Source organism: Triticum dicoccoides, chromosome 1A, assembly GCF_002162155.2.
Source record: "Triticum dicoccoides isolate Atlit2015 ecotype Zavitan chromosome 1A, WEW_v2.0, whole genome shotgun sequence".
In the NCBI taxonomy this organism is placed as follows: domain Eukaryota; kingdom Viridiplantae; phylum Streptophyta; class Magnoliopsida; order Poales; family Poaceae; genus Triticum; species Triticum dicoccoides.
In genome coordinates, this window is record NC_041380.1 from 29869925 (window position 1) to 29878458 (window position 8534).

At 42.7% G+C, this 8534-nt stretch overlaps 1 long non-coding RNA gene across 1 annotated transcript; it reads left to right on the plus strand.

The window, feature by feature from the left end:
* The first annotated feature begins 310 nt into the window (after positions 1-310).
* On the plus strand, positions 311-5000 carry LOC119360756. The gene is made up of 6 exons (XR_005172800.1): positions 311-682; positions 989-1067; positions 3055-3251; positions 3345-3881; positions 3970-4050; positions 4496-5000. It is a non-coding gene; the product is annotated as an uncharacterized LOC119360756 (long non-coding RNA).
* The last annotated feature ends 3534 nt before the right edge of the window (positions 5001-8534 follow it).

Below are 8534 nucleotides of genomic sequence, written 5' to 3' on the forward strand. Positions count from 1 at the left end.
AGCTCACAGGAAAGTACCGTTTTACTGTAGGTCGGGCTGTAGCCGACAGGTTTTTGCACTATATTCCTGTAGGCTTTGAGTAAACGCACAGGAAGAATATATCCCTGTGGGTCGAGGCCCACAGAAACAGCTTTCGGCCCTTCGCGCCCTCGGGCTCTCACTTCGCGCCACCGAATTTCATTGCTCGCGCATTTTTAGCCGAGGCCCATCCATTTTTTCTATTTTCCTGTGTGTTTGGGCTCACAGAATTAGGCCCAGTACAAAATGAGAGGGCTAACAGAACCCTCTCGATCCCTAGTTCAGTCTCCAGAACCCTCGATCCCCAATTCAGTCTCCTGCCACTCCACCGCCGCCGCCACCATCGCCCTGTCCAACGCCACCATCGTCCGGTCCACTGCCGCCTCCACCATCGTCCGGTCCATCGCCGCAGCCGCCGCCAGACCATCCTCCAGTCCACCGCCGCTGCTGCCTCCCCTTCCCGCGGAAGGCCGTTCTTCCGCCCGCATCTGCCTCACCACCGGCGTAGCGCTGGTCTCCACCTCGCCACCCGCCGGAGCACCAGCACCCGCCTCCCCACCGAGCTCCCGTACTAGTCCCCCCATTCGACTTTACACATCTTCACCTCTGGCTGTCCGTACTCCTCTGCTCGCTGCATCACAAGCCCTCTGTCTTCTTATCTCTGGTAATATATCACCTCCTTTTCCTGGATCTAAGATTTGCTTGCTCTATTTCTTGTGTAGCGTTTAAGCTTAGTTGAAACTATTTTAGGCACGTCTGATTAGTATACGGTTGATTTGAACAGATTAGTTTTTGTTGTTCTTAGATGTATGTTGTAGCGTCTGTAGCAACCTCACTGAACAGCTAACATGTTGTAGCTTCTGTACATGACCATATAAGTGTTTATTTTTTCTAGGTTGTAGCTTCTATGACATCTACCTGCTATCTATTTTATTCTAGTAAAGTGAATTTAACACGTATAATTTTCCAGAAACATCGGCAAACAGCTAGGGGAGTTGGCTAGCCACCCTTTTCGACGCCGTAATTTCCCAGCTTGAACAAGTATATTGGTAAGTTATAGCTTTGAGCTCTTAAATTTATGTCTGAAACAATTGTCTTTTTGTGAATTGTTATTTGTGCTGCTGCCCTTTAGTATGCTATTATTTTTCTCAAATATCCCCATTTCTGTGAATTTTATTTCAGTATGAATTCTTGGTTAAATAATGGAGAACCGTGATTGGATGTATAGTGGATGGGTGTTTGGTCAAGTCCCTTCTAATATATGGCTTGAAGAAACTGCATGATTTATAGACCGGGCCTTCTCTTCCGTAGCTGAAGGTGGTAAAATTAAGTGTCCATGCGCCAAATGTCGGAATTATTTTCCGCAAGAAAGGCACATTGTAGAGAAACACTTGTATAAACATGGGTATAAGCCAAATTACAAAACCTGGACAGAACATGATGAGAGTTTTGTAGCTGCTGCTGATGGATCTGTCCCTTTAGTACATCATCAAGAGGGCTGTAATGAAACTGATCGAATGGACAATATGTTGGTTGACTTAGGTGGTAGCCATCCTCCACCGGTTACTGAGGAGCCAACCTCCTCTGCCAAGGCTTTTTATAGGATGGTCAGTAGTGCCGATGAATTGGTACATGAGAATACAAAACACACACGTCTTTCTGCTGTAGCTCGCTTGCTGGCTATGAAATCACAATACAACATGTCCATTGCACATTTTGATGATACCTTAAAAATAATCCATGAACTTTTGCCTCCTGAATCTAATTTGTCCGAAGACTTCTACCAATCCAAGAAACTCTTAGAAGGTCTTGGTATGCCATATGTTAAAATAGATGTGTACAAAAATAATTGCATGTTGTATTACAAAGATAACAAACATAAAGAGAAGTGTGACTTTTGTGGCACATCTCGTTACGAGGAAGGCCAAAAGAAAATACCACGTAAAGTTTTGCGGTACCTCCCTCTAAAAGATAGATTGCAAAGGTTGTATGCCAATGAGGACACCGCAAAGCTTATGCGTTCTCACACTCCTTCCGGGTCTGATAAGATGGTCCACCCACGTGATGGTGAGGCTTGGAAAGATTTTGATAAGGATTTTCCAGAATTCTCATGTGATCCGAGAAGTGTGCGACTTGTCATAGCTACAGATGGTTTTACACCATATAGTTTGGCTACTGCTCCATACACGTGTTGGCCAGTGTTTGTAGCTCCGTTAAACCTCCCCCCTGGTTTTCTCTTAAAGCCAGAGTTTATATTTCTTAGTCTTGTGATACCTGGTCCAGAACATCCTGGAAAGAATTTGGGCATTGTAATGCAACCATTAGCAGATGAGCTTATGGAACTGTGGCTGGGGGTTAATACATGGGATGCCTCTGTGAAGAGAAACTTTTTAATGAAAGCAGCTTTTCTATGGTCAGTCCATGATTTCCCTGCTTTTGGTATGTTTGCTGGGTGGAGCACTCATGGGAAGCTAGCTTGCCCAGAATGCTTGAGTGATTCAAAATCATTTACACTTCCGCATGGGCGTAAGGCTTGCTGGTTTGATTGCCATAGGCGCTTTCTACCTCCTGACCATGAGTTCAGAACCCAAGCCAATTCGTTTAGAAAGGATACAATAGTGCTTGAGGGGCCACCAAGGCGTTTGACAGGGGAGGAAGTGCGAGCTCACATGGTTGCAAATGTATATGACACAGATAACTATAATAAATCGCACAACTGGACCCACATAAGCTGCTTTTGGGATCTTCCATACTTTGATAAACTGAAGCTTAGGCACAACATCGATGTGATGCACAATGAGAAAAATGTAGGAGAAGCTATATGGAACACATGCTTTGACATTCCTAATAAAACTAAAGATAATGTGAAGGCAAGAAAAGATCTAGAAGAAATATGCCATCGCCCTAAGCAGCATTTGCATTTGAAGGACAATGGGAAGTGGTTCAAGCCAAGGGCACCGTTTGTCATTGAGAAAGATGATAGGTTAACCATTCTTAAATGGTTTAAAGAGCTGAAATTTACCGATGGATATGCAGCGGGTTTTAAAAGAGGAGTTAGCTTCCAGCAAAGGAAGATTTTTGGGCTTAAAAGTCATGATTACCATATCTTCATGGAACGGCTGCTACCAGTTGCATTTCGTGGCTTCATTCCGGAGTGGTACGATTACTATCATGATTCGACTCTAGATTTTCAGCAGCGGACAGCCGCAGATCGTGTGAAGGAAGAGTTTTGGGTAAGTACAATTTTTTTGGAGCAATTGCAATTATTATTATACATATCTTTGTATTGCTGTAAAAGTCTGATCTGTAAATTTCTGAACATGTAGAACTTGTTTGAGCTGCATGTGGATGACGAGGAAGATGACAATGCCCGAATCCAAATTGAGCAAGAGGCTAACCGGATTATTGACACATATGCAAGGAAAAAGGTGAAAGACATGTTGTACCAACTTCGTGTGGATGCTGTGAAGCTTTACTATGAGAATCAAGGAGAGAAGCTTGATGACTCGATGGCTTGTGCAAGAGAACTCGAATATGAGCAATACCTCCAGAGTAGGATACCATGGTGCAAGGAAGTTGCATGGCCTGGACTATGTCGTTATTGGACATCAAAGGAATACAAGACCAACAGGGGGAGGGGACGAGAAGCTCGCTTGAAATCTGAGGATATTGCTCAAAACCGATGGGGCTATTAAGAAAGCAGATATTAAATCAGCAGCTAGAAAAAGAAATGCTAGTGCATCAATTTCGCTCACATTCGAGAGAAGGAACAACTCAGGCGTGTTAATGAAGAAAATGCAGAACTCAGGCGTGCTAAGGAGATGCTACAGCAGAAAGTAGATATGCATGGGCAGCTCATAACTGTATGTACAAATTCATGCCCACATTCTAAAGCAATGGATCTTAACTTCTCAAATATCAACTCTAGTAACATTTCTTCTTTGTTTGCAGGCACTTTTCAAGGAGATAGGAAAAGAGTTGCCGGCTCATATACTACATATACTAAGCCATGGAGCTGTTTCGCAACCAGAAGTAAGTGTATGAGAAACTTGAAGTTGTATATATCATATGGATGAATGTGTGATGTCCACTACTCAACTTAGTTTTGTGCGTTCCTTCTGACATGTCTATGTTGATGTGGCTGCAATATCAACACTGTGTTGCATATGAGATTGTTTTTCATGTTTTGTATCAATTTGTTTGGATGTTTGCATCTGTGAGCTTGTCTATTCTCACAAGATTCTTTAGCTGTTGTGCCCAATTTCCGTATAAATAATGCTTGTCATGCTTAAGGTCCATCTGATTGGAACTTGAAAGTAGCCTAGACAAAATCAGTTCTTGGTGCCAAGCATTAATCAATAAATGGATATTATTTGGTTCATTTGGTTATGTTGTCTCCACTTGTTATCCAACAAAGTATTGTATTTTTATTGTTCTAAATCAGATTAAATAACAATTAGGTTACTTCTTGATTCAGGGGACAAATAACTCATCTCAAGCCGGCTCGCAAGCGGTTGATGGCAACAATGATGTCATGGAGTCAAGCGAGGAGGATGAAGCCGCTGGGAATGTCGGCGATCAGACCGTTGACGCAGCCAACCATGGCGGAAACTGATTGCTCAATCAACATGATAACATCAGACTATATGTGGTCGTAATATGCTCTTTTGTGGACTTGTGTATCTGGTATGGCTTAGGAATGAGAACTAAGATCTGGTGGTAGTTGCAAGCCGGCGTATTTTGCTAGTATTGTTGTAGTTGGCAGATCCTTTTGTGGATGGTACCTTTGTAGCCTTGTAGTGTATGTATGGAACTGATGTTGATACATCTGGTGGTAGTTGCAAGCCGGTGTATTTTGCTAGTATTATTGTAGTTAGCAGATCCTTTTGTGGATGGTACCTTTGTAGCCTTGTAGTGTAATTATATACGTATGGAACTGATGATGCTATATGAAGTTTGATGTTGTCATATAAATATATTCTCATATGGTTTCTGTGAAATAATGCAACATTTGTAGAACCTGGGTTAAGCACATTGCTTTTGTGGTAGGAATATGAAATAAAAAATCAACATCATGATGTAACCGTGACGGCCAACGGCTCACAGGAATGAGCGCGTGCTGCAGCAACCTAGTATAATTTTCCTGTCGGTTGAACCTACAGGTATAAGTCCTTCCTGACGGTCTTTCCTGACAGGTGGACGACAGGAATATGTATTTTCCGGGAAGCATAAATCTGACGCAACATTTCTTTCCTGTGCGCCAACCGTCAGGGATAACCGACAGCATTAATATTCCTGTGGGCCGTCCGTCAGGCATACTCATTCATTCCTGGCAGGCTATGGCTGTGGGTTGTTCCTGTCGGTTGGCCGACAGGAATTATATTCCTGACGGCCATATTTCTTTTCCTGACAGCTACTAGCCCACACGCTTGGTCACGTTTCTGGTAGTGATAGGAGCTTATATACTGATTTTTTTTGCAAAAAAGATACAGGACTACGGTCTACGAGTTGGACCAAATAAAGGAAAAGGGCACTATCGTGGGGAATGTGATGGTTCATACAACAAGAACACGGGCTTAGCCAAAATAACAGCAATAATATGCCTTAATGATCAAATTGTTTGCTGCGCTGTTTGCTATGACATTGCATGTAAAGATTCTGTGCACGCAGAGGGCCTTGCCATGTCCTATCTTCTCAAGATAGGAGCTCCTTTCAAAAAGCTGCAAGTTTTATCAGATTGCGAAGTCGTTATCAATACAATAAAAGGATTGAAGCAAGTTGGTCCTTCTGATGCACACTATGAAACCTTTATGTAACTACGGATTTTGGCAGCACAATACGAGGAGCTTATACCAAGATTAGAAACTAGAGAGAAACTGAGTTTTGCTGATAGTCTTTTAAGAGAGAAATCACAACCAAAGTACACGCTTGAGTATGTGAAAGACATGTTGGAGAGGTGGGCGCCACCCTTGAGAGGATCCCCGGTGTTCATGGTTGGTGACCGTCCAACGACAGCGATAAAGAAACTATAGGTGCACATCTCTCTACTCTTATGATTATCTCTCCCATTGAAAAACTGAATGCAAACTAACTTTTGGTGTTCACAACTCTTCAATTGCAGCAAGCAATACGATTATCCTGGAAGAGTTTCAAAACAACTGTTATTGTGAGGTTGAGAAAGATACCGATAAGCTATCTGCTCTATTTCACATAATATCAGCTCTTGGGGCCTACGACATCCAACTGATTGTCAACGACTTGGAAACAAGGCCTGAGCTGAAACAACAGTTCATTGAAATGTTTGGGCCTTGCGAGGTATCCTGGAAGGATGGGCGGCGGTACTTCTTGAAAGTACCAAGGCCAGCACTGTATTCATATATTCTGCCAAAGATGCGTCTGTTTGTTGTCTTCGATGCAGCAGATGCAAAGGACTGCCACATGGGTGATGACGATATCTTTGTGGTGCTGTTGTCAACCCCGAACGAAAGGGCGCTCATGAATGAGCTGAGCATCGAGTTGTTCAGCCCAATTAGCTATGTGTCGTTTCACAGATGTGAGTTTATATCAACATCCCAAATACAACAACAATTGTGGAGGTGTGAGAGGTTTACGCTAACTTACATTTTCCTGCGTAGACACAAATGCTAACCAAAAGGGCTCACGAATCACAGAAGAACAGAAAAAAGAGGAATCATCTGGACATCTGGTGAGTATCAAACAACTTCTTTTGAATTATTTGCATGTTTGACAAAAACCATATCTGTAGCATTCTCCCTATGTTCCAAAATAGAGTAGTCGTTTTCTTTTCTTTTAAAGATGAGCTTACTAGTTCACAAAGTTGCTCCTTTTCCAAGCCTCCCTTCTCACATCTTCACCAGGAGACAAAGATGCCCCCTCCAACTCTTACTGCAACCTTATTGCAACTAACTTAGGCCTACCCTTTGTCCAAACTGAAATCCACTCAATGCAGGTGGATTTTGTTCCAACCACTATCCTAGCTTCTCCATGCTTCACAACGAAACACTCCTTTTGCCTAGAAAAAACAACAATGAACAGTTACTATGGAGTATGGACTGACTTAATTGAATCAGTAATACTTGGTAGCAGTCACCACTCACCAGTACTGGATTGGTTTCAAAACAAGCCAAAAGCGTGGTGCTTAGTTAACTTAACCTGTATAACTCTGTTGTTAAGTAGAAACAATGTATGTACTAGCCGCAACTTGTGCTCTGCTTTTCATGTGAAGCTCATATTTGCTAATTTTGCAGTAGTAGCAGCTTCAAGAACTTTGTGGTTCAGGTGAACCTTTGAGACAGGGTTGTAATTCAGCGAGTGCACGCCGAACACTTCATGTTGCAATTTTTGATTCAATCAAGACCAACTTCATGTCGCAATCTTTGATTCAGTCAAGACCAACTTCATGTCGCAATCTTTGAGAAAGTGTTGTAATTCAGCAAGTGCACGCCAAACACTTGTAGTTACCATTCTCATCTTATGAATTCAACATGTAAACCCCCTCTCTAAATTTGCACTATTTCCAGCATTTGTTTCCTTAATAGTTGTGGCAACTACCTCCCTTGGCCAAGTTGGATCACTATTTCTTCTTCAGAAGTATACATGTGGCTAAGTATTTACGGTTATTTGTTTGAATAGTGTCCATGAAATGAGTGCACAACAGTAGTGGGCAGCACAATTATAATGTAGTATAATATAGCTCTCATAGTGAAATTTGTGGCCAGGCAGAACCTTGTCAGCTACTCCCTCCGTCCGGAAATACTTGTCATCAAAATGGACAAAAAAGGATGTATCTAGAACTAAAATACATCTAGATACATCCCCTTTTATTCATTTTGATGACAAGTATTTCCGGACGGAGGGAGTACGTACTAGACATGATACGCTCAGGAAGGGGTAGCTCAAGGTCTAAAGTGTCATTTATTAATTTAGCCTAATACTCACCCAGGCTAACTTGTGTTTAACTTAGCTTGGGATGAACTCTTCCCTAATACTCACCTCCCTTCTCTTTCGCGGTCTGCCTCGGATCATGTGCCAATTCTGGTTTATGCTTCATAACAAATGTGAAATCACTAGTTAAGGAGTATCCCCCGCAAAGGTCAGTCGTGGCGGGGGGTCTCCCGGCGCGACAAGTGTCATGTTGTCGAGGTTCGGTAGACTTTTCCGGGGCTCTTCGCATTCGACACTTGCCGCGCGGGCAGGAGCTCCACCGTGATTCCCAGTTTCTGGTTTTTGCTTTCTAGTTTTCCCTTTTACACTTTAGTCCTATTTTTAAGGTTCTCTATTGTAACTTTTGATTTATTTCTCAGATATGTCTTCCTCTCGTGTCGCTGTCACCGCCGCTCTGGTTCCGTCGTGTGTTTGCCCCATGCTAGGCCTGCTTACTCGCCGCGTCTGCCTGTCTACGGCTACCCTTACTCATCGACGGTAATCGTGTTCCCTTATTCCTTGGTTTTCCCTTTTCTTCATTTTATTTCCGGAAAATGGAGTTTTATGTGATA